This window comes from Mirounga leonina, unplaced genomic scaffold, assembly GCF_011800145.1.
Source record: "Mirounga leonina isolate KUSES-001 unplaced genomic scaffold, KU_Mleo_1.0 Mir_366, whole genome shotgun sequence".
Classification (NCBI taxonomy): domain Eukaryota; kingdom Metazoa; phylum Chordata; class Mammalia; order Carnivora; family Phocidae; genus Mirounga; species Mirounga leonina.
Genome location: NW_023270709.1, coordinates 4,632,717 through 4,660,331, shown reverse-complemented (window position 1 = coordinate 4,660,331; position 27,615 = coordinate 4,632,717). Strand labels below are relative to the sequence as shown.

The window sequence follows — 27,615 nt, the reverse complement described above, 5'->3', positions numbered from 1 at the left end:
GAAGAAGAAGAAGAAGAAGAAGAAGAAGAAGAAGAAGAAGAAGAAGAGGAGGAAGAGGAAGAGGAAGAGGAAGAAGGAGGAGGAGGAGGAAAAGAAAAGAAGAAGGAGGAGGAAAAGAAAAGAAAAGAAAAGAAGAAGAAGAAGAAGAAGGAGAAGGAGAAGAAAGAAGGAGAAGGAGGAGAAGGAGAAGAAGAGAAGAAGAATGTATTTTCATTTGTGTGAATTATCTGTGCATAAAAATAATATAAGCAAAATATCTTGGCATAGATCTTGGTATATTTTCATACATTTTGATCAGTTTCTTAGCTATAACTGTTTCTAATACTACTGGCCAATGATATTTCTGTGAAGAGTTTTATTTGGTATTACTATTATTTTTTTTTCACAAAAGTTGCTTGTACCCTTCTTCAAAGTGACATTTTGTGGTAACACCTTTGAGAGCCTTTTGACTCCTTCAGTTGACCTTCTCAGTCAATCATACTACTTCTAATTGAGAAAGTGCTCTCTCCATGGGACCTAAGGTACATGGTAAGCTCCAAGCAAATTCTGCAAATGGTGGCTATTCTTAAATTCTAGTTATTTTGGTATTGAAATATCTAAGTATTTGGTGTTGAAATGTGTAACTATTTCTAGTTATTTTGGTATTAAAATGTGTACACATTCCTAGGCATTGCCTTGTGTCTCTGCCCCCAGCTTTACAGCCTTCACCCCACCATGAGCCTTGAGATCAAGTCTAATGTCACCAGGCCCAGAACTCCCTTAGAATCTGATCTCCATCCTTCCCTACACATCTTTTAATCTGACTGCAATTCTCATTCCTTCCAGCCCCTCCAACTTTTCCCATGTTCTTTCTAGAGCAGTACTGTGCAAGAGAAAGATATTGGAGTCATAAAAGTAACTTCAAATTTTCCAGTTTCTACATTAAAAAAGTAAAAAGAAACATGTAAAATTACTTTTAATATATTTTAATTTGAGGGGCACCTGGGTGGCTTAGTCATTAAGTGTCTGCCTTCAGCTCAGGTTATGATCCCAGGGTCCTGGGATCGAGCCCCGCATCGGGCTCCCCTCTCTGCTCAGTGGGGAGCCTGCTTCTCCCTCTCTCACTCCCCCTCCCTGTGTTCCCTCTCTCACTGTCTCTCTCTATCTCTGTCAAATAAATAAATTTAAAATATATATATTTTTTAATATGGTATATCCATAATTTCATCATTTTAGTATGTAATCAACATAGAAATTCTTGAGATGTTTTATATTCTTTTTTTAATACTAAGTCCTCAAAATTTTATGTTTATTTTACTCTTACAGCACATCTCAAGTGCTCAATAGCCATACATGGTTAGTGACTACCCTATTGGACAGAACAGATTAGCCCCAGAACCTCTGTACTCAAAGTGTGGTCCACAGACCAGCAGTGGCAGTGTCACCTGAGACCTTGCTAGAAATAGAGAATCTCTGAGTCTGTTCAAGGCTTATTGAATTGAAAGCTTCATTTTAACAAGACCCCAGATGGTATAGTTGCACATGAAAGTTTGAGAAACTCTGGTTTGGAAGACACAGTAGTCCTCAGTAAAATCCCCCATACCTTCCATCTACCTGGCCTTCTTGAAAGTTAGCCTTGACCTGTGGGCACTGCTTCCCCTGTGGCTCTCACAGGTGGTGCCTCTTTTCTCTGCCATATCCTTGTACCATGGGCCTTTAGGTGGGATGGATGTCCTCTCTCTTCCTCTTTGCCCCTTGTGGCCATTCTTCTTCCCACCTCACTAAGCTTTCATAGCTTTGGATCTCATGTCAGCAGATTCTACCATACACTTGCTCTCATTGTTGCTGTCATTGACTAAATCCCCAGGTCACTCAGACTCATTCCTGTCTATCATTCCAACATGACTTGGTGATTTCAGAATCATCTCAAACCTCTACTAGGACTGAAGGATCCACTTCCAAAGCCACTCATGCAACTATTGACAGGTTACAGTTCCTTACAAGATGCTGGACTAAGGGCCTCAGCTCCCAATCATGCCATGTGGTTCTCTCCATAGGGACCACTCCCAGCATGGAAGTTGGTTTCCTAGAGTACAAATGATTCAAGATACACACACACACACACACACACAGAATGTACAAGATGGAAGCTACAGTCTCAGAAGTCACATCCCATCACTTGTACCATTTCCTATTTGGTAGAAGTAAGTTAGTAAGTGTAGCCACTCTCAAAGGGAGCAATCACACAAAAAAGGGAACCCCAGGAGTTGGGGATTTTTGAGGCCACCTTGGAGACTGCCCACCACAGTAATTAATATTCATGCTCCCTTTCCCCTCACCAGCTCACAGTGCTCCAGTCTCTCTGGCTTCTTTTCTGTTCTCTAGGAATCCAAGCATGTGCTCAGCTCAGAGCTTTTGCCTTTGCTTTCCCTCTGCCTTGAGCACTTCCCCTCCAGATATTCTCATGACTTACTCCCTCACTTGCTTAAGATTTCTGTTGAAGTGTCACCTTCACAATGAGATCTTCCTTAACCATACAATTTAGAATCACAGCCCTCGACCACTTTCTCTATTTTTCTGTTTTTCTTATTGTTATCTAACATGTTTTATTTATTTATTTATTTTGCTTGTTTTCTAACTCCTCTCACCACAGCAACATTTTCTTAACTGGCATTTTGGCTTTAATCATGAATTTCTTCTATAATCAAATGAGTATTCCAGTAAAAAGGCAAATCTGATAATTATTGCTTCATAGGCTAAAATTCTTCAGTGACACTTGATAGCCTGAGGCAGTTATCTTGTTGGGATAAGATTAAGCTAGGTTTGATACTGTCCTCCAGAAAGACATTTAGAAATCAATGGGTTGTAGCAGATTATGTTGGTTCTCTGCCCATATATCCTTTGGGACTTAACACTTCAGTATGCCCCAGCCCTTCCAAGTCCATCTATTTTTGGATATTTTGAAGAAATATTCTACACACCCCAAACATAGCAGTAGATTTCAAACAAGACTGACAGAAGTTGGAGTATAATTACCTCTGCTCCCTTGCCTGAGGAGATACTACAAAGTGCATTCTATCCTACTTCCAAGTTATCCTACATGATGATGCTCAGTCATCCACAGCAGTAGCTAGTTTAATAACACACCCTTTCTGGTTGTCCTCCATTGTTTATATCATTTTCTCATTCCCCTACTAGTATTTCCTGCACCTCCCAAATAATACTTACATTCAAATTCTGTGTCAATATCTGCTTACAAAAGAATCCTAACCCAAACAGGGTATTGGTGTCACAGCAACCAGGGATCAGGAAGCCAAGCATGCTTCATGTCTTACAATGCATGGACAGTACAATGCAATGATGAATTGTCCCTCCCAAAAATGTCAATAACACAGTCTGTTTTCTTATTATGGGAAATAAGACATACCGCTATCTATTTTCAAATTTTCTCTCCACTCTCATTCCCAACTTGCCTTGTTTGGTTTAATCCCTTGTTTTACTTTTGGATGTCATTTTTGTTTGTTTTTAGCTCTTAATTGTGCCATTCCAATTCATAATGGCAGAAAGGATAAAGAATATTTATACCTACCTAGTATAATTCCTAAATCCATTCCTGAGAATGGTCCTTTATGTTCACTCTGGTGATCTACATGGGGTCTCTGAAAGAATCTAAACATCTAGAGATCCTTAAAGAAACCACTGGGTCTAGCAATGTCTCTCAATCAGACTGTCATAGGTGCTCTACAATGGATTGCACTTAACCTACATCACAGGTTTTTAAGTGGCAGAAAAGTTTCACCGTTAAGTTCATTATGATTGTGGAGTTACAGCTAATTGCTGATTCACTAAACCAAATTATGTTATTCTTCACTAAATGCTTGGTTTTATTTCACTTAATTACATTATTGGAAGGTTAGGTAACAGAATGGTGCCCATAGCTTTATTTGGCCCTATCAAATTTTATGATCTTTTAATAGCTTATAAATCAGAACTGGGGCGCCTGGGTAGCTCAGTCCATTAAGCATCCGAGTCTTGATTTCGGCTCAGGTCATGATCTCAGGGTCGTGAGATCGAGCCGCAGGTGGGGATCTGCATTGGGCGTGGAGCCTCTTTTTTTTTTTTTTTTTGAAGATTTTATTTATTTATTCATGAGAGACAGAGAGAGAGAGAGAGAGAGAGAGAAGCAGGCTCCCAAGGAGCAGGGAGCCCGATGTGGGACTCGATCCCAGGACCCTGGGATCATGACCTGAGCCGAAGGCAGACGCTTAACCATCTGAGCCACCCAGGTGCCCGGGCGTGGAGCCTCTTAAGATTCTCTCTCTCCCTCTCCGTCTGCCCTTCCCCTACCTCAAAAAAAAAAAAAAAAAGAGAGAGAGAGACAGAGAGAGATGGGGGCACCTTGAGTTTTACCTAGCTCCATTTCCTGTTTTCCTGTTAATCTTCTAGGATAGAGAGTGTATCATTTCTCATCAAAGATCTGCAATGATTCATATTATGTTACTTCCTTTACTAGCTCACTCCAGCAGCTAAGCCAGCATTAACAACTAGTTATCACAGTGCCTGGTATGCTGCATGCACTTATAAATATTTTCTGAGTGAATATTGAATAAATAAGATGTTTAATCAGAGTTTAAATTTAGGTCTTGGATTTCAGCAAAAAGAAAACAGCTCAACATTTTTCTCAAAGCCCTTTATTGGACTTGAAGAGAACACTAAAAAAGCCTTTCCTCTTGACAAAAGGAGTTTTTAAAACTTTTAATAGGAGCACTTGTTTTTGCTTTTAATTTTTTATGATAGTTCTGGTTGCTAGTCTCTGTATTTTGTGCAGAGTGGAATACTGAATACAGTAAGCTGAAAAGGCTTCCACAAACAGGGTGAGAAAGAAGGAAGGAGAACATTCTTGACCTGGAATGTCATAATCTAAATGGATTAAATTTTAAGCTACCCCCATAAAATAGAACTAATAGAAGAACTGCATTGTCTGTTTCTCATCAAGATTCAATTCAGTAAGCATTTATTGAATATCCGTTCAGCGTGTTTGGGTGTGTTCAAAAAAGTAGAATGTGCAGTCCTGCTTTTGAAGAGCTGGTAACTTCAGAGGTGCTCTACTTTCTCAACAGTTTCTTAGTTCATTAAGAACTCTGTTTTGATTTAGTATAATCCAAGAAGGCTTTTGCAGGAAACACTAATTTCTAGTGTTTACATGCCTTAGAGCTTTGAATCAAGAGGCAGAAGACAGGGAGGTGTGAAATTTTTTAACTGACCAAGAGTTTCCATTCACTTTGATTCTCTCCATTTCACTATTTCGTGTTTTTTTCCCCTCTTTTTTTCTAAACACTATCAAAGGTTTATGTTGGATTCCAAAGTTCATATGAACTTTGCATACAAGGAATTCCCAACATAACAGAGTGGAATGTATGCTAGTGAGAGTAAATGTTTTATAACTTTTTCCTTTTACTTATTCTCATTGCCCTTTACACCCATGAATTAGCCCTTTATGTGCATTTTTTTGCAGGGATTTTTAAAAAGACAGGCAGCAGCTTTTTACAAATTGTAATAACCATTCTTAGATGATACTTTATTATTTATTTATTTATTTATTTATTTATTTATTTATTTATTTATTTCCAAAAGCACTGTTTTTATTTATACAGAGTCCTAACCACTTGGGTGGCAGGGCAGGAGTGGGAACGGTTCCTTTTTCAATCCAGGGGACTCCATAATGTTGGTCTGTTGCTACCAAACACACAGGCAAGTGGCATCATGGATTTGGTAAACTAACTACAATGTTTAGCCTCTCTCTGCTAGAGCAACAAGGTGAGCATCAATCTCTGCTTCTGAAAGAATCCTGAATTTAGGATTTTCAACTGTAACTACTCCAACTTCTATTTCTGAAGGTTTGAAATCAATTGATAGAACAGTAGATAGGCATGTAATTGCAGTTTCCACTGTTTGTTCAAATGTCCAATCAAATTTCTTCTTCACTTTTTTTTCAAGGAAGCTGGTTGAGTCCGTTTACCTCCTGCTGCAGTGGCTTTAAACCCACAGTAGTAACCTGCAGGATCACACTTGTACACCTGAGGGCCTTGTTCTTCATCTATACCAATTAAAATCATACAACAACCAAGAGGCCTCATTTCAGCATTCTGTGTGTAGACCTGAGAAATATCAGCAATTCTTTTGCACAGCATGCCCACAGGAATCTCATAGCCATACTTGTATTTCCAATTAGCTGCCTCATAGCATGCCCTCTGTACCTGGGATCTGCTGTCAGCTGTCATTCCTGTCATCACACAGCCAATTTTTTCAGTTATCTTGAATAAGTGAGTCACTGTGCTGGAATCCAATAATTTGTCAGGTACTTTCTTCTGTGTGACAATTACTACACAGTCTTCCCCTCTGACAGCTACCGCTGTAAGGCCACCCTGGTTAATAGCCTTAAAAGCATATTCTACTTGGTAGAGCCGGCCCTCGGGTGAAAAAATGGTAATGTGGTGGTCAAAACCAGCGCTGGAACCACGGGACATGTTGGCACACTCACTATTTCAAGCACTGTCTCTCTTAGATGATACTTTAAAAGGTCTGGACCCAATTTCAATGTGTGTGAGGTGGGCATGGGGGTGTTGGGGGGTTTCCCACACCTTTATGGAGCAACTCTTTGACACCAACTGGTGGTCCTGCAATTCAACTCAATTCTGACACTAATAACCCAGAGATAGCATCAGATTCCACAGCCTAAGGGCTCAGTCCCACAAGACTGCCCTCCACTTCAGATGCCAAATGTAATCCTTGCTTCTGACTGACTGGCTACAGATTGGAGGTTACCATGATCCCTTCCTTGGGTTTGATTAATTTTCTAGGATGGCTCACAGAACTCAGGAAACCTGTTTACTCACTGGATTAGTAAGCAATAGCAGCAGTTTTTATACCATGGGTGTTCATACCATAGGGTAACCATCCAGGGATCAAAGGTTCCTCATCCCACCACATTTTATCTTTTCTCTCAACAAACCACATGTTTCTGTGAACCAGGGCTATTTTAGCAAATCCCATTTCTCTGACACCAAATAAGGTTCTGGTCACCAATTCCAAAGTGTGGACATAGAGGGTTTTTCCCACACCACCAAGCAACTTGGGCACACTCTCTAAGGACTTCAGATACCAGTCACTAGTCCAAGTTGTCACTTATGCTTTTGACCAACCTGCTTTAGATTGAAGGTTCCTGCGATCCCCACCTTGGGTTTGATCAATTTGCTAGAGCAGCTCACAGAACTCAGGAAAACATTTTACTTATTAGATTACGGGTTTGTTATAAAAGGGTATACCTCAGGAACAGCCTGATGGATAGGGCAAGGTATGGGGACCTTTCATGCTCTCTTCAAGTGCATCACTCTCCGAATTTCCATGTATTCACTAACCTGGAAGGTCTCCAGATTTGTCCTTTTGGGTTTTTATGGAGGCTTCATTACAGAGGCACAATTGATTCACCATTGGTGACTGATTTAGTCTCCAACCCTGCTCCTCTCCCTGGAAATCAAGGGGTGGGACTGAAAGTTCCAACTTCTATTCAGGTTGGTTCTGCTGGCCCAGCCTTCATCCATAGGTGATTTCCAAAGTCATCTCATTAATATAAGCCCTGTTGTGGTTATGAATAACAAGGCACCCATTTCATTTTTATGGCTCTGAAGTGGATTTCAACAGGTACTCCCATTGCTCTTGTTGCTCAAACCATTCTAATGGTTTGGGGAGCTCTGTGCCAGGAAACCATGGAACCAAGACCAAATACATATGAGAAATATATTTTGGTCAATGACCAAATGTGTATCTTTTATTAATCACAAAATTGACACATTTAACCAGAAACATAAAGACATTATTAAAGTATCCATTTTTCATATTTTAGATCAGATTTATTACTAGCTACTGTTATTCATTCAATAATATTGTTTATTTGAAATCCTGTTGTTTAAATACAGGATTGAGCACTGACTTGGAAGGTATATAATTATCAACAAATAGTAGTAATGTTTGGTCCAATTTATGCCTTGGTTGATTTAAATTCATGCTAATGTAGGGACCACTTTGACATAAAGATTATTTTGAATTAAAAAAACATCAAAACCCAGCAGATTCAGGAAAAGCTTTTTATGTCCTCCACAACTCCCTAAAAAGAATTTAGATAGAGGACCAGCTCCAGGAAGAGAGCTATCACCGGAGATAACTAGATTATACTATATACTACATATGGTAGACAGGGAGGAACCTAGCATGGCCTGTTTGAACCAAGTCTTCTATGTCCTATTGTTTCTGAGTGGCCCTGCAAACATTTGTTTACCAAACATTTACTCTTTTACATTTCCCTGTGACTTGCATTTCTTGCCTTGGAAGTCCCAGACCCCTACCCCCTTCTCCTTAATTCAGGATGATGGATATACCTCATTTTGCCAGACTGTCTATGGAATTTTCAAGTGTGGGTTCCCTCTATGTATGAAATTACATTTGATTTTCTCTGATTCACCTGTCTCATGTCAATTTGGTTCTTATTTAGACTAGAAGGACCTTGAAGGGGCCAGGAAATTCTTCCTCCCCAACACTAATTATAACCGAAAGGGAAAGCTGGCTTTATCAGGGGTAGATCATATTTTTTAATAATCACAGATTTCAGATTTTAGAACAGACCAAAAGCAGTGATTTTTCCCCAGCCCCCTAAGACTTTAGCTCCTTGAGGGAAAGGCCTATGTCTTAGTCTCTATGTGCTTGCAAAATAAAGAGGAAGGAGTGGAAGGGGAAAGGAACTCTATTTAATTGTAAAACAATTGAGGGCCAGGAAATTTCCTCAGATTCTATAACCAGGCAGGGTTGCAATCTCAGATTTTCTGCATCCTCATAAAATACATTTTGCTGTTAAGCTGCTTGCTACTAGGACCATGCTTTTTTCTAATAGCATTTCTTCTTAGGCAAACTAATTGTCCCATGTTTCTGCCTCTGTCCAACGGATGAACAGAGATTTAGTCCAAGCCTCTGTCTTCTTCCTTCTTCTTCCTTGGGGAAATATTTGAAGGAACCTTTTGACTTATACCTCTACCTTTTTCTTCAGTCCATGCTAAGGGAGGAAGTGTAAGTCTGATCGTGATTGGTGGTGGGTTGTTGGGTTATTGTGCTGAAAAGCAGGAATGAGGCTTCTTACTTCTTTCACTCCATGCTTGGGCTCTTCAGGGTCTTGCCTGTTGTTTCCAGCTCCCATATGATGAGCTCACCTGGCAAAAAGGTGATAAACATAACTTCTCAGGGCAGCAGAGGGCTCCACCATCATTTCTTGGTTCCAGCTTTGCTGCCAATCCCTGGCTGCATAAGTCAGACAGGTCTCCATTTTAGGCCAGGTGTCTCCAAATAAGGAGGAAGGTAGTAGGAAACCACTAGGTTTCAGAACTGAGCCAAGTTCTCTCACAGTTACCTAAAAGGGGGTGTGCCGTGCACCAATACAAATGTGATGCATGGCATTGGACTTTCAGTCAGTTGTTATCTTTGTTTGAGTGCTCTGTCAGTAGCAAAGCCTGGAAGCTTGGAGGGCAGAGATGCGCCACTCCAACATAAAAGTTCTCACCATGTCAGAAGAGTTGTTTATTGTTGTTGTTGTTTTTAACTATGTAGTGTGGAGAATTTCACCATCTACAAAAGCAGACAGAATCGTTTTAATAAATTCCCATGTACTCATTCACCAACCCCAACAACTATGCACTCACGGTCAATAACTTCTACCTCTGTTAATCCATTGAAATCTTTTTCCTAAATGACAAGTGCTCCCTGCATGTAGCTTTTACTTTCTTAGTCCACACAGCCAGGGATGGATGGTAATTAACACTTGGGGTTAACAATAACAAGACAATAATAACATCAGTGTGACTCTTGTTCCCCTTGGCTCCCAACCAATAGCAGCAAAGAGATCCCAAGCTTTCCTTGTCACTCTCCTTGCTCTGAGAGGGTTCTGGGTGATTCATGCATTGTTTTTGGCATTCTCTATATTTTTCTTACCATGGTCAGAGATGTTCTTCTGCCACTTAGAGACCTTAAGGGATAGTTGCCATCTCTGCTGCTATTTGTATCAGTATAGGCTTTTTGTTAAAGACAATTTTTTAGGTTCACAGCAAAATTGAGAGAAAGGTATAGATTTCCCATATACTTCCTGCCCTCACATGCATAGCTTACCACCTTATTAATATCCCCCACCAGAGTGGTATAGTGGTTATAATCGATGAGAACCTACATTGACATATAATCACCCCAAGTCTGTAATTTACATTAGGGTTCACTCTTGGTGTTGTATATTCTATGGGGTTAGACAAATGTATAATGACATGTATCCACCATTACAGTATCATATAGAGTGGTTTCACTGCCCCCCAAATTTATGTTCTGTCTATTCACCCTTTCCTTTACAACCCCTGGCAACCCTGATCTTTTTATTATCACCATAGTTTTGCTTTTCCCAGAATGTCATATGGTTGGAATCATACAATATTATATTTTCTGTATATACCACAGTGTATTTACCCATTCACCTACCACAGGACATCTTGGTCACTTCTAAGCTTTGACAATTGTGAATAGAGTTGCTGTAAACATCCAAGTACAGTTTTTGTGAGGACATAAGTTTTCAACTCATTTGGGTAAACAGCAAGGAGTGTGAATTGTGGATTATACAGTAGGAGTACATATATTTTTGTAAGAAACTGCCAAAAGGTCTTCCAAAGTGGTTGTACTTTTGCATTCCCATCAGCAATGAATGAGAGTTCCTGTTGCTCCACATCCTCATCAGCATTTGGTGTTGTCAGTGTTCTGAATTTGGGCTATTCTAACAGATGTGTAGTGGTACCTCACTGTTTTAATTTGCATTTCCCTAATGACCTATAATGTGGAACATATTTTCATATGTTTATTTGTGATTTGTATGTCCTTTTTGGTGACCTTTCTGTTAAGATCTTTGGCTTATTCTTTAAGTGGGTTGTTTGTTTACTTATTGCTGAAGTCTAAAGCATTCTTTGTATATTTTGGAAAACATTCCTCAATTAGCTATGTCTTTTGTAAATATTTTCTACCAGTCTGTGGCTTGTCTTCTCATTCTCTTGGCATTATCTTTCACAGAGCAGAAGTTTTTTTTAATATTAATGAAGTCCAGCTTATCAATTATTTCTTTCATGGATTGTGCCTTTAGTATTGTATGTAAAAAGTCATCACCATGCCCAGGGCTATCTAGGTTTTCTCTATCATCTGGGAGTTTTATAGTTTTGTATTTTAGATTTAGGGGTCTATGATCCATTTTGAGTTAATTTGGGGGAAGGATATAAGGACTGTGTTTGGATTTAAACTGGTTTTTTTTTTTTTTTTTTTTTTTTTGCATATGACTATTCCAGCACTATTTGTTGAAAAGGCAAATAATCTTTGCTTCATTGAATTGTCTTGTCTTTGCTCCTTTGTGAAAGATGAGTTGACTCTATTAATGTCATTGATTTCTGGGCTTTCTATTCTGTTCCATTGATCTGTTTCTTCTTTTGCCAATACCACACTGTCTTGATTACTGTAGCTTTATAGTATGTCTTGAAGTTAGGTAGTGTTAGTCTTCCAACTTTGTTTTTCTTTTTCAATATTTTGTGGGCAATTTGGGGTATTTTACCTCTGCATATGAACTTTAGGATTGATTTGTCAATATCAACAATGTAACTTGCTGGGATTTTGATTGAGATTGCATTGAATCTATGGACCAAGTCAGGGAGAACAGACATTTGGCAATATTGAGTCTTCCAATCCATGAATATGGGATATATCTCATTTATTTAGTTCTTCCTTGACTTCTTTCATCAGAGTTATATAGTTTTCCTGTATAGTTCTTATATATATTTGGATAGATTTGTACCTAAGTATTTTATTTTAGGGGGTGCTAATGTAAATGGTATCATGTTTTAACTTCAAATTCCACTCATTCATAGATGGTATATAGGAAAGATATTTCTATTTCCTACTATTTTGTGTATTAGTTTTGTGTTCTGTAATCTTGCTATAATTGCTTTTTTGTTTTTGCTTTTGTTTTTTTTGCTTTTTGTCAATTTTTTTTTGATTTTCTACATAGTCATGTCATCTATGAATGAGGATAGTTTTATGTCTTCTTTCTCAATCTGTATACATTTGTTTTTTTAATTTTTTTATTCTTATGTTAATCCCCATACATTACATCATTAATTTTAGATGTAGTGTTCCATGATTCATTGTTTGTGCATAACAACCAGTTCTCCATGCAGAATGTGCCTTCCTCAATACCCATCACCAGGCTAACCCATCCCCCCACCCCCCTCCCCTCTAGAACCCTCAGTTGGTTTTTCAGAGTCCATCGTCTCTCATGGTTCGTCTACCCCTCCAATTTCCACCCTTCATTCTTCCCCTCCTGCTACCTTCTTCTTCTTCTTTTTTTATTTTCTTAACATATATTGCATTATTTGTTTCAGAGGTACAGATCTGAGATTCAACAGTCTTGCACAATTCACAGTGCTTACCAGAGCACATACCCTCCCCAGTGTCTATCATCCAGTCACCCCATCCCTCCCACCCCACCCCCACTCCAGCAACCCTCAGTTTGTTTCCTGCGATTAAGAATTCCTCATATCAGTGAGGTCATATGATACATGTCTTTCTCTGTTTGACTTTATTCACTCAGCATAATACCCTCCAGTTCCATCCACGTCGTTGCAAATGGCAAGATCTCATTCCTTTTGATGGCTGCATAATATTCCAGTGTATATCTATACCACATCTTCTTTATCCATTCATCTGTCGATGGACATCTTGGCTCTTTCCACAGTTTGGCTATTGTGGACATTGCTGCTATAAACATCAGGGTGCACGTACCCTTTCGGATCCCTACTTTTGTATCTTTGGGGTAAATACCCAGTAGTGCAATTGCTGGATCGTATGGTAGCTCTATTATCAACTTTTTGAGGAACCTCCATACAGTTTTCCAGAGTGGCTGCACCAGCTTGCATTCCCACCAACAGTGTAGGAGGGTTCCCCTTTCTCCGCATCCCCAACAACATCTGTCGTTTCCTGACTTGTTAATTTTAGCCATTCTGACTGGTGTGAGGTGGTATCTCATTGAGGTTTTGATTTGGATTTCCCTGATGCCCTGCAATATTGAGCACTTTTTCATGTGTCTGTTGGCCATTTGGATGTCTTCTTTAGAAAAATGTCCGTTCATGTCTTCTGCCCATTTCTTGATTGGATTCTTTGTTCTTTGGGTGTTGAGTTTGATGAGTTCTTTATAGATTTTGGATACTAGCCCTTTATCTGATATGTCATTTGCAAATATCTTCTCCCATTCTGTCGGTTGTCTTTTGGTTTTGTTGACTGTTTCCTTCGCTTTGCAAAAGCTTTTTATCTTGATGAAGTCCCAATAGTTCATTTTTGCCCTTGCTTCACTTGCCTTTGGTGATGTTTCTAGGAAGTAGTTGCTGCGGCTGAGGTTGAAGAGGTTGCTGCCTGTGTTCTCCTTTAGGATATTGATGGACACCTGTCTCACATTGAGGTCTTTCAACCATTTGGAGTCTATTTTTGTGTGTGGTGTCAGGAAATGGTCCAGTTTCATTCTTCTGCATGTGGCTATCCAATTTTCCCAACACCATTTGTTGAAGAGACTGTCTTTTTTCCATTGGACATTCTTTCCTGCTTTGTCAAAGATGAGTTGACCATAGGGTTGAGGGTCCATTTTTGGGCTCTCTATTCTGTTCCATTGATCTATGTGCCTGTTTTTGTGTCAGTCCCAAACTGTCTTGATGATGACAGCTTTGTAATAGAGCTGGAAGTCCGGAATTGTGATGCCACCAGCTTTCCTTTTCTTTTTCAACAATCCTCTGGCTACTTGGGGTCTTTTCTGGTTCCATACAAATTTTAGGATTATTTGTTCCATTTCTTTGAAAAAAGTGGATGGTATTTTGATGGGGATTGCATTGAATGTGTAGATTGCTCTAGGTAGCATTGACATCTTCACAATATTTGTTCTTCCAATCCATGAGCATGGAACGTTTTTCCATTTCTTTGTGTCTTCTTCAATTTCTTTCATGAGTATTTTATAGTTTTCTGAGTACAGATCCTTTGCCTCTTTGGTTAGATTTATTCCTAGGTATCTTATGGTTTTGGGTGCAATTGTAAATGGGATCGACTCCTTAATTTCTCTTTCTTCTGTCTTGTTGTTGGTGTATAGGAATGCCACTGACTTCTGTGCATGGATTTTATATCCTGCCACTTTACTGAATTCCTGTATGAGTTCTAGCAGTTTTGGGGTGGAGTCTTTGGGGTTTTCCACATAAAGTATCATATCATCTGTAAAGAGTGAGAGTTTGACTTCTTCTTTGCTGATTTGGATGCCTTTTATTTCTTTTTGTTGTCTGATTCTTGTGGCTAGGACTTCCAATACTACGTTGAATAGCAGTGGCGATAGTGGACATCCCTGCCGCATTCCTGACCTTAGGGGGAAAGCTCTCAGTTTTTCCCCATTGAGAATGATATTCGCTGTCGGTTTTTCATAGGTGGCTTTTATGATATTGAGGTATGTACCCTCTATGCCTATACTCTGAAGAGTTTTGATCAAGAAAGGATGCTGTACTTTGTCAAATGCTTTTTCTGCATCTCTTGAGAGGATCATATGGTTCTTGTTCTTTCTTTTGTTAATGTATTTTACCACATTGATTGATTTGTGGATGTTGAACCAACCTTGCAGCCCAGGGATAAATCCCACTTGGTCATGGTGAAGAATCCTTTTAATGTACTGTTGGATCCTATTGGCTAGTATTTTGGTGAGAATTTTTGCATCCATGTTCATCAGGGATATTGGTCTGTAATTCTCCTTTTTGATGGGGTCTTTGTCTGGTTTTGGGATCAAGGTAATGCTGGCCTCATAAAATGAGTTTGGAAGTTTTCCTTCCATTTCTATTTTTTGGAACAGTTTCAGGAGAATGGGTATTAATTCTTCTTGAAATGTTTGGTAGAATTCCCCTGGGAAGCCATCTGGCCCTGGGCTTTTGTTTTTTGGGAGATTTTTGATGACTGCTTCAATTCCTTTGTGGTTATAGGTCTGTTCAGATTTTCTATTTCTTCCTGGTTCAGTTTTGGTAGTTGATACATCTCTAGGAATGCATCCATTTCTTCCAGGTTATCGAATTTGCTGGCATAGATTTGCTCATAATATGTTCTTAGAATTGTTTGTATTTCTTTGGTGTTAGTTGTGATCTCTCCTCTTTCCTTCATGATTTTGTTGATTTGGGTCATTTCTCTTTTTTTTTTTTTTTTTGATAAGTCTGGCCAGGTGTTTATCTCTCTTGTTAATTCTTTCAAAGGACCAGCTCCTAGTTTCATTGATCTGTTCTACTGTTCTTTTAGTTTCTATTTCATTGATTTCTGCTCTGATCTTTATTATTTCTCTTCTCCTGATGGGTTTAGGCTTTATTTGCTCTTCTTTCTCCAGCTCCTTTACGTGTAGGGTTAGGTTGTGTACTTGAGACCTTTCTTGTTTCTTGAGAAAGTCTTGTATTGCTCTATACTTTCCTCTTAGGACTGCCTTTGCTGCATCCCAAAGATTTTGAATAGTTGTGTTTTCATTTTCATTGGTTTCCATGATTTTTTAAATTCTTCTTTAATTTCCTGGTTGACCCATTCATTCTTCAGTAGGATGCTCTTTAGCCTCCATGTATTTGAGTTCTTTCCAACTTTCCTCTTGTGATTGAGTTCTAGTTTCAAAGCATTGTGGTCTGAAAATAGGCAGGGAATGATCCCAATCTTTTGGTACCAGTTGAGGACTGATTTATGACCTAGGATGTGATCGATTCTGGACAATGGTCCATGGGGACTAGAGAAGAATGTGTATTCCGTTGCTTTGGGATGGAATGTTCTGAATATGTCTGTGAAGTCCATTTGGTCCAGTGTGTCATTTAAAGTCTTTATTTTCTTGTTGATCTTTTGCTTAGACGATCTGTCCATTTCAGTGAGGGCGGTGTTAAACTCCCCCACTATTATTGTATTGTTGTCGATGTGTTTCTGTGCTTTTGTTATTAATTGCCTTATATAATTGGCTGCTCCCATGTTAGGGGCATAGATATTTACAATTGTTAGATCTTCTTGTTGGATAGACCCTTTAAGTAGGATATAGTGTCCTTCCTCCTCTCTTATTACAGTCTTTGGTTTAAAATCTAATTTGTCTGATATAAGGATTGCCACCCCAGCTTTCTTTTGGTGTCCATTAGCACGGTAAATGGTTTTCTACCCTCTCACTTTCAATTCGGGGGTGTCTTTGGGTCTAAAATGATTCTCTTGCAGACAGCATATCGATGGCTCTTGTTTTTTAATCCAATCTGATAGCCTGTGTCTTTTGATTGGGGCATTGAGCCCATTTACATTCAGGGTAAGTATTGAAAGATAGGAATTTAGTGCCATTGTATTGCCTGTAAGGTGACTGTTACTGTATATTGTCTGTGTTCCTTTCTGGTCTATGTTACTTTTAGGCTCTCTCTTTGCTTAGAGGACCCCTTTCAAGATTTCTTGTACGGCTGGGTTTGTGTTTGCAAATTCCTTTAGTTTTTGTTTGTCCTGGAAGCTTTTTATCTCTCCTTCTATTTTCAATGACAGCCTAGCTGGATATAGTATTCTTGGCTGCATATTTTTCTCATTTAGTGCTCTGAATATATCCTGCCAGTCCTTTCTGGCCTGCCAGGTCTCTGTGGATAGGTCTGTGGCCAATCTAATGTTTCTACCTTTTTAGGTTACATATCTCTTGTCCCAAGCTGCTTTCAGGATTTTCTCTTTGTCTCTGAGACTCGTAAGTTATACTATTAGATGTCGGGGTGTTGACCTATTTTTATTGATTTTGAGAGGGGTTCTCTGTGCTTCCTGGAATTTCATGCCTGTTTCCTTCCCCAAATTAGGGAAGTTCTCTGCTATAATTTGCTCCATTATACCTTCTGCCCCTCTCTCTCTTTCTTCTTCTTCTGGGATCCCAATTATTCTAATATTGTTTCATCTTATGGTATCGCTTATCTCTCGAATTCTGCCCTCGTGATCCAGTAGTTTTTTATCTCTCTTTTTCTCAGTTTCTTTATTTTCCAGCATTTGGTCTTCTATATCACTGATTCTCTCTTCTGCCTCATTTATCCTAGCAGTTAGCACCCCCATTTTTTATTGGACCTCATTAATAGCCTTTTTGATTTCTACTTGGTTAGATTTTAGTTCTTTTACTTCTCCAGATAGGGTTTCTCTAATAACTTCCATGCTTTTTTCAAGCCCAGCTAGTATCTTTAAAGTGATGATTCTGAACTCTAGATCTGACATCGTACTAATGTCCGTATTGAGTAGGTCCCTGGCAGTCGGTCCTACCTCTTGTTCTTTCTGTTGAGGTGATTTTTTCCGTCTTGTCATTTTGTCCAGAGAAGAATAGATCAATGAGAGAACAAAATGTTAACAGGGTAACAACGTTCCTAGAAAATATACTCTAAACCAATCAAAAGACCTGAAGCAGTTGGGAAAAGAAAGGGAAAGAGAGAAAAAAGAAAAAGAAAAAAAAAAGAAAAAGAAAAGGATAAAGATAAAAACAGACAAAACAGAACAAAACAAAACAAAAAAACCAGAATGTTATCAAATATGATCAGGCTGGTGCATAAATCAGTGCCACACACTGTTAGAAGAAAGTGCCTCCCAAAATTTTAAAGGAAAAACTTATATATGTACAAAATAAGGGTTGATATGATGAAGGGATGGAATATGATTGTAAAGATGGAAATTATAAAAAATTTTATAAAAGGAATTGATAAGAAGTTGTTTGAAAAAAGAAAGAAGAGGATTAAAAAAAGAAAGAAAAAAAAAGGGAGAGGATGTGATCAGGCAGGGGAGTAGAAAATACCATACAATAGAGATTTAGGGTATATTTTGATCTGTTAGAAGAAACTATCTCAAGATTTTAAAGAGAGAACAACTTATATATATATGCCAAAAATACGGGTAACTACTATGAAGGGATAGAATATGACTCTAAAAATGAAAAATAAAAAATTTTTTTTAAAAAGGGATTGATAAGATGTTGGTTGAGAAAGGGAAAAAGAAAAATTAAAAAAAAAAAAGACAGTTAAAAAAAATTAACTTTGAAAGACTAAAGAATCATGGTAAAAAAACCATGAATTGTATGTGCATTATTCCCCTAGCGCTGGAGTTCTGCCGTTCTCATTGATCGGTAAACTTGGTCTTGGTTGGCTGTTCTCGCTGATCTTCTGGGGAGGGGCCTGTTGCCGTGGTTTCCAAATGTCTTTGCCGGAGGCGGAATTGCCCCGCCCTTGCCCAGTCCGGGCTAAGTAATCTGCTCGGGTTTGCTCTCAGGAGCTTTTGTTCCCTGCAAGCTTTCTGTACAGCTTTGGAGGCGGAGGGTGAAAATGGCGGCCTCCCAATCTCAGCCTCGGAGGAGCCGAGAACTCGGGGCCCTGCTCCTCAGTGAGCCGCCAGAGAAAAGCAGTCAGTCACTCCCGTCTCCCCGGTCTCCGGCCACACTCCCTGCTCACCCGGCCTGTGACTGCGCATTTCTATCTCTGACACCCTAACCCGAGTGGAGTCTCCAAACCCAGCAGATCCCTGCGGTGCACTCCCGTGCTGCTCCTCCCGGGGGGGAGGAAGGGGAGTCTCCCCGGATCTGCCTCTTGTTGGGTCCCTGCTGGAGGAGCAGGGGCCCGACTGTGCCCCGGAGAATGGTTTATGGCAACCCCAAGCTGACAGCCCGCTCCTCGGCTCCGTCTCTGCAGCCAGCTTCCCCGCTCTGATACCTGGGAGCTCTGCCGCACTCAGGCATCCCCGGTCTTTCTGTGACTCCGAGGGTCCTGAGACCACACTGTCCCACGAGGGTTCCACCCCCCGCTTAGCCACCGGAGTGACAGTCCCTCAGTGGAGCAGACTTCTAAAAGTTCCGATTTTGTGCTCCGCGGCTGTATCACTTGCCAGAAGCGGCTGACAGAGGCCCCCTTCCCCGCCGTCTATCCTCCCAAATATCACCTCGGATTCACTTCTCCGCACGTCCTACCTTCCAGAAAGTGGTCGATTTTCTGTTCAGAGAATTGTTGCTATTCTTTTCTTCTATCTCCTGTTGAGTTTGTAGGTGTTCAGAATGGTTTGATCCCTATCCAGCTGAATTCCTGAGAAGACACGAAATCCAGGTCTCCTACTCCTCCACCATCTTGCTCCGCCCCCCTTTATTCATCTTTTTAAAGAACCAGCTTTTAGTTACATTGATTTTCTCTACTGATTTCCTGTTTCAATTTCATTCATTTCTTCTCTAATTCTTATTACTTTTTCTTCTGCTTATTTTGGATTTAATTTCTTATTCTTTTTCTAGTTTCCTAAGGAAGAAATTTAGATTTTTGATTTTTAGATCTCTTTCCTAATATATGCATTCAATGCTATACCTTTCCTTCTAAGCACTGCTTTTGCCTCATTTTACAAATTTTGATAAGTTGTGCTTTCATTTTCATTTAGTTGAAAATATTTAAAAATTTCCTTTAAGATTTTGTCTGTGACTCACTTGTTATTTAGAAGTGTGTTGTTTAATCTCTACATGTTTTGGGATTTTCCAGATATTTTTCTGCTATTGATTTCTTGTTTAATTCTTTTGTGGTCTGAGAGCCCGTATTGTATAATTTCTACTGTCTCACATTTGTTAAGGTGTATTTTATGACACATAATATAGTCTATATTGGTGAATGTTTCAAGTGAACTGGAAAAGAATGTGCATTCTGCTGTTGTTGGATAAAGTAGTCTATAGATGTCAATTATATCCAGTTAATTGATGGTGTTGGTGAGGTCAACTATGTCCTTACTGATCTGTCATTTCTGATAGAGGTTACCAATAATGACATTTTGTCATTATTGTTGCTGTAATTGATGTTGCTATTGCTAATCTCACTGTGGTCACTGCTGTTCTTGTGAATGCACTATTTTAGTTTCAGTATGAGGTTCCTTTTTTAACTTGTTATTTTTATTTATTTATTATTATTTTTTTAGATTTATGAGGTATCTTTTTTTTTTAAGATTTTATTTATTTGGCTCTCTGGGCCTTAGCGCCATCTTCTTGGAAACCTCTGTGCCATGACAGTGCAGTGGAGGAAGACGCAAATGCACAGGCTGAAGCGTAAAAGAAGAAAGATGTGGCAGAGGTCCAAGTAAACAGATAGCTTGTGCACCCACGGAGCCACAGGAGCAGAAATAAGGAAAGCCAGAGGCCAGGGATGCTGGTACCAATTGTTGGACTGCATGCCTACTTTCTAGAGCTTGATTCAATGGATCTAGAACATCCATTGCCATCTGATCACAGCAGCCACCTTTGATAGACCCACTTTGTTCATACCAAAACAGTCCCTTTTGGTCTTTTGCCCTGGACCTGTGACTTTCAGGACTAATTCTGTTTTCATTTGTGGCTGAATGTAACATGTGTACAATAAGTCATCTCTTCTGCTGCCTTAAAAAAAATATTTTATTTATTTATTTGAGAGAGAGAGCATGAGCAGGGGAGAGAGGCAGAGGAGAGGGAGAAGCAGACCCCCCACTGAGCAGGGAGCCCCATGTGGGGCTCAATCCCAGGACCCTGAGATCCTGATCTGAGCTGAAGGCAGTTGCTTAACCAACTGAGCCACCCAGGCGCCCCTATGAGGTATTTTTTTTTTTTTTTTGGATCCCTTGGATTGGTATTGTCCTTTGAATTCTTACTGCCCCCTTTTTCTTTGAACCTGGGAGAGAACTGATGGGGAGGGTGGGTGAGGACGCATTTGAATAGCTTTACCAACTCTCACACTTGGAAGTGTTTCTCCTTGCCAATGATGAGCCAGTGCCAAGATGAGTAGTGGATATCTCTGCTTTTTCCCATATCACACCTCATTCACCCTACCACCTGAGGCACTTCCCTCAGAGGTAGGGGTAGTGACTGCCTTTGTGTCCCCTCTTATTTCAAGTATCTTACTTCTGATGTCCTAAATCAAACATGACCTACAATCCTAAAGCAAATCAATGTCTTATTCTTGGGGCAGACACAAGATCCTTCTGTATGTAGCCTTTGCTAAGTCAGCACCCTTATCCCAATTATGGCAACGTATTAAGTCTGCAAAAGAAGAACCCAGTATCTCCTAAGACTTGGAAGAAATAGGTCCAAAATTGTGACTGTATGTGTATCTTATATTTCCTCCAGAGAAAGATACAATATATTTCACTGAGTTATGAGATAGATTTCTTTTTTTCCATTTTGGAGACATGATTTCTAGTACTACCTTCCTCCCACCTCCATCTTCCACCCACCTCAATCCACCTCCCACCTCTGTACTCTTCCCATGTCTGCCTGCTCCCTTCACCATCTTGAGATTCTTTTCCCTCTGGTTACTGAGCCTAGCTAAAGTTACCTCTAACAACATAGGGGGTATTAAAAAAGAGAAAGTACAGGACTTTTGTCATCCTCCTAAAGGCTCCACTCTTATACTGCCTTGGGGGAGAGACGTTGGCTTGAAGATTCATGAGCTAGATAAATGGTCCTACCTCCAGAGTCTTTACCATGCCTCCTCAGGTGTGGTTTTGTTCACGATTAGTTTGGCACACAGTGAGTAAGTGTTTGGCTCAGAAATATCTTGACTGACTGATAGTTTCCATCAATCCCAGTTTCAGTTCAGTGGGGATGGTTTTCTTCCTGGACCTTCTCAGGATGGTCTTATCCAAGCTCTAACCATATTCAGACAGGTGTGAAGGGTAGGCCCTACTAGCAGATAAAGACTCTATACTTCATATTCTCTTATGCATAGATCTCATGAATGAGTGGGGGCTCTAACCTTTTCATTTGGACTCCATTTATTTATTTATTTGTTTTTATTTCATTTTAAGATTTTATTTATTCATTTGAGAGAGAGGAGAGAGAAAGAGAGCAAGCACAAGCAGGGGTAGAGGCAGAGAGAGAGGGAGAAATGGACTCCTCGCTGAGCTAAGTGTCTGAGGCAGGGCTCAATCCCAGGACCTGGAGATCATGACCTGAGCCAAAGGCAGATGCTTAATCATCTGAGCCACCCAGGCGCCCTGTACTCCAATCATTTACATAAGGATTTCCAGAATCCCAAGATTCTTGAATCTTCCACCACCTTCATATCTCCCTAAAGCACACTGGTTCCTTAATCACTAGTGGGGAATCTGTCTCTTTGTTCTACCTACATATAGTCAGCTTCTTATAAAAGTGAGAACATGGCAGATATATGTACCTTACAGGCTTCATTACATGGCTGGCATGCCCCGTTTACCAAAGCTCTTAATCATAAAACTGCTTTAATATGGTAGATGTTTGTCTACATTAGCATTCAAGGCCTAAGGGGGCTATTAGAGCCCAGTCCAGATAATTTGGACTTCTTCCCTTTTATGATCCCTTGACATTTGCATTTGCTCTTCTTCTTTTTTTTTTTTTAAAGATTTTATTTATTTATTTATTAGAGAGAGAGAGAGAGAGAAACAGCATGAGAGGGGAGAGGGTCAGAGGGAGAAAGAGGCTCCCCGCTGAGCTGGGAGCCCGATGCGGGACTCGATCCCAGGACTCTGGGTTCATGACCTGAGCCGAAGGCAGTCGCTTAACCAACTGAGCCACCCAGGCACCCCGCATTTTCTCTTATTTCATATAAACGTATGACTATGCAGATTATGGTGAAACCTTAAAGTACGAAGAGAAAAAATCAAGCTACAGAAATTGGTGTTGGTTTTCTATTTTCTAGCAGTATCCAATTAGGAAATATAGGGAAAAATAAACTCCCACTCCCAATATAAAGTATAAAATCTTGGTATAAATCTAACAAGAGAAGTACCTAAACTATGTGACAAAAACCATAAAACTTTGAAGTCCTAAATTAAAGGGTGGGAAAAATTTTTATAAAGATATAAATATTTTATATTAATCTATAAATTTAATGTTATTCCCCCCAGAAGTCTCAGTGGAAAGAATCTGACAAGATAATTCTGATATTTTTCAGGAAGAGAAAATATGTAGGAATAAGAAATAAATTTTGTAAATAAGGACTCATAAACAGAAAAATATTATGTCAAATATAAAGCTATTATATTAAAAGAGTTTGGCATTGACAAAGTAATTGATAATTAAATCAATGAAACAAATGAGATTCTAATATAAGATTCATATATAAATTATAATTTAAGATATAATAAAGGAAAAACAGAATAATCCATAGATGGCTTTGAGATAGTTGGCTATTTGAGAAAAAATGTATTTTATTACATTTTACATAACAGTATAAACACAGAAAAAAATAGGGGAACAGTTCCATAATCTTACTGTGAAGAATACGTTTGTAAATAACTCACTGAAAACAAAGGGAAATGAAAAGCAATGTCATGAAAGTAATATATTTGTAACATGTGAAATAACAGAATGTTAAAATCTATCATACATCAAAATCTTTCATAAATCTGTAAGAACATAAACCCAACAGAAAATGGATGGACAAGGGGCACCTGAGTGGCTTAGTCAGTTAAGCATCAGACTCTTGATTTCAGCTCAGGTCATGGTCTCAGGGTTGTGAGATTGACCTCCCACATAGGGCTCCGTGAGCTAGGTGCGGAGCCTGCTTAAGATCCTCTCTCTCCCTCTCCCTCTGCCCTTCCTCACCCCTTACATGCTCTCTCTCTCTCCCTCTTTCTTAAAAAAAAGGGGGAGGGGAAGAAAAACAAAGAAAAAAATTTAAAAAAGAAAATGGATGAACGAAAGACAGAATGTGCGACAAGACAATTTAGAGAAAAATGAATAAAAATGGTAAAACAATCATTTGAAGAGATGTTCAACTTCACTAATACTCAATAACATGCCAATTAAAATAAGGTACCACTTGTACTTGAAGAACTCCAGATTGAATATTCCATTTGGGGAATGAACTGGAGAATCAGGTACTGTATGCACTGTGAGTGGAAATGTAAACTATGATTACTTTCATTGAAGGCAGTTTGGCAGCATTTGTTGACACGTACTCTCTGGTCCAGTATGTGGCATATGGTAGGCAGGCAATAAGTATTTGTTGACTTAATGCAGGATGACTTTTGTGAATGGAAAGAGCGTGGACTTGGCTGTCAAACAAAATTGAATGTTATTCCTGGCCCTGCCACTTATTTACTAAGTAAACTTTAAGCAATTTATTTAACTTCCTTATGTTCCAACTTCCTTTTCTAGAAAATGGAGATACTTCTTACTCTTTAGAGTTGTGAGAAATAATGAAACAATACATGCAGTGTTTCAGCCATGGCTTCCAAGTTGTAAGTGCTAGATAAATGAAAGACTTTATTCTCTCCCACATAATTTTTCTGGCTACCCAAGAGAATTCTATTTCTAGAGATAACTTTATCCAGGCTCTTCTACATTCTCCTTCCTTACCATCCAATCACCTCTCTATTTAAATTCAGCCTGTCCAAATCTGCTCTTATGCGCTTATCTTTTTTGCTGCCAAGAGTTCATTAGAATCTTCCAAGTAAGGATGATATTCAGTATCACATGAGTCCTTTAATACACTCATCACCAATGCCTTTTGTGGATTGAATTGTACCCCCCCAAAAAGACATATTCAAGGGGTCCTGTGAATTGACCTTATTTGGAATAGGGTCTTTGCAGATATAATTGAGTTAAGAGGAGGTCGAACTGGAATAGAATGGGCCTTAAATCTGATATAACTGGTGTCCTTATAAAAAGAAGGAAATTTGGACACAGACACACAAGGGAAGAACATCATGTGATCATGGAGGCGGATACTGGGGTAATGCATCTTCAAGCCAAGGACCCCCAAGGACTGCTGGTGACTACCAGAAGCTAGGGAGAAGCAAGGAAATATCCTCTTCTAGAGCTTTCAGAGTGAGCATGGCCCTGATGACATCTTAGCTTCAGACTTCTAGCCTCTAGAACTGTGAGAAAATAAATTTGTATTAAGTCACTAAGTTTGTGGTACTTGGTTAAGGCACTAAGAGACTGATATACTGCCCCACAAAAGGTCATTTGACTTTAATTCTTTGTTTAGTAATAATCTGTGGAACAGATGGAGGCAACACCAGGTTTTTTTATAATTATGGAAAAATTCCATAAAATATAATCTTGGTTTTCCAACATGAAACCAGCCTTAGAAAAGGGGGAGAATATTTAAGGATTAGAAAGGGTTTTAAACAATCTCTAAGGAAACAAAACAACAAACTTGTTCTCTCAAGACACCTGGCCTCAGAAAGAATAGTTAAGGGGGCGATTCCCAGCCAGTAAGTCCCAAAGACCTCAACTTTCCTTGGCAGTATGCCAGATGATTATATGTTCCTAGTGGCCATTAAAGTCCCTCTGTGCCACATTCCTTTTCTTTCCACAGCTTGGTGGTCTGGAGATATGTATCAATGAGAATACATTAAGTTGTAAGTAACAGAACACTCAGTTAAAGCAGTTTACAAAATAAGGAACTTACTATCTCACATAATAAATTTAGAGGTAAGAAGTTTCAGGATTGGTTACTATAGCTGCTCAGCAGTTTTCAGTTGCTTCTCTACAATTTTTTAAAAGATTTTATTTATTTATTTATTTATTTATTTATTTATTCATTTATTCATTTATTCATTTATTTGAGAGAAAGAGAGAACAGAGGGAGAGGGACAAGCAGACTCCACGCTGAGCTTGGAGCCTGACACAGGGCTCAATCTTAAAACCCTGAGATCATGACCTGAGCTGAAATCAAGAGTTGGATGCTTAACTGGCTGAGCCACCCAGGCACCCACTTCTCTACAATTTTTGACATCCCCTCATCATCACAAGATGGTTACTGCAACTCCAGGCATCATACCTTCACATAACAACACCAAGAAATAGAAAGATGAGTTTTTCCTTGCCTATTTGTTTCAGGGAGGAAAACCCTTTCCAGAAGTTCTCAGCAGACCTTCCTGACTTCATAGTCCTGTGTAAGGCCCTGTCAAGCTATCCGAGATAGTGGATGATGCATGTGCATGGCTTGCCATAGTTATACAGTTTCAGGGTGACTAAGTGTGTTTGATGCCTGGTTATTAAATAACTGGTGGATAATGCACCAACATAGCATTATTTGCTTTGTCAAAATTACATCTGGAATCTGGATATGGATCTAGGTGATATGACTGTGAAATAAAGTTTTTGAAACACTGTAACGTAATTATGCTGATTTTCCGGGTTGCCATATTTTAGATTTTAATAGTTAGTCTCCACAAATGGCTCCCCCACCGAGCCACGATTCTGAGTATTCATGCTCTGGTGTAATCCCTACGCCTTGAATCTGGACTGGCCTTATAACTCTTATAACTTGCTTTTCATCAATAAAATGTGACGAAAGTCACACTGCATGACTCCTGCATGAGCCTAGGTCATATAAAACCTTGAAGCTTCTAACTGGGACTTTTGAAATGTTGATTTTTGTGAAGTCAGCTACCATGCAATAAGTCTGACTATTCTGAGACTCCCACACTCAGAGGAAGCTCAAGCTAGCCACATAGAGAGGCTGCATGGAGAGACAGAAATGCCCAGCCAGGCTCTAGCATGCTAGTTACCCCAATGCAGGCAAGAAACATGATCGAAGAAGCATCTTGGACTTCTAGACCAGTTAGGCCTTCAGATGATTCCAGCCCCAGGTCCCATTTGACTACAACAAGAAAAGTGATCTTAAGTAAAAACTTTCCATCTGAGCCCAGTCAATACACAAAAATATAAGCAATATAATAACTTTTTTTTGTTTAAGCCACCAAATTTGGAGACCTCCAAAGAAGAAACCCTTTCTAATCCAAAGAAGAAGGGTTGTAGACAGCCCCTAGGGTCAATAATTTCTATCCCCTGATATTTATGCCTTCATGGGATTTCCTCCCCTTGAGTGAGGATGGGATCTGTGACTTGCTTCTTTTTTTTTTTTTTTTTTAAGATTTTTTAATTATTTATTCGACAGAGAGAGAGAGACAGTGAGAGAGGGAACACAAGCAGGGGGAGTGGGAGAGGGAGAAGCAGGCTCCCTGCCGAGCAGAGAGCCCGAGGTGGGGCTCAATCCCAGGACCCTGGGATCATGACCTGAGCCAAAGGCAGACGCTTAACGACTGAGCCACCCAGGCGCCCCTGTGACTTGCTTCTAATCAACAGAATATGGCAAAGGTGATGAGATGTCACTACCTTGTTTAGATTATATTTAAATAAGACTCCATCTTGGCATATTGGAGTGAGAGATTTCTTCTTGCTGGCTTAATGAAGTAAGCAGTCCACACTGAGGAAGGCCACAAAGCAAGGAACTGCAGCACATCTCTAGGGCTGACAGACAGCAAAATGCCAGGGTTGTCAGTCATTCATCCACAAGTAAATGAATTCTGCTACCCACCAAATACACTTGGAAGCAGATTCTTCCCCTCTTCTCCAGATGAGAACACAGTCCAGCTGGACTCTGCTAAAGGGGAGCAGAGGACCCCAGTCAAGCTGTCCCCAGACTCCTATGCACGGAAGCTGTGAGATGGTAAATATGTGTTGTTTTCAGCTGCTACATTTGTGGTAATTTGCTACACAGCATTAGAAAACTAACATACAGG

General features: G+C 39.6%; 1 pseudogene across 1 annotated transcript; it reads right to left on the bottom strand.

Moving 5' to 3' along the window:
* Positions 1-5,746: 5,746 nt before the first annotated feature.
* LOC118027264 lies at positions 5,747-6,534 on the bottom strand (annotated as a pseudogene). Its single transcript, XR_004683783.1, has one exon. The product of XR_004683783.1 is annotated as a proteasome subunit alpha type-6-like (transcript).
* Between the last annotated feature and the right edge of the window lie 21,081 nt (positions 6,535-27,615).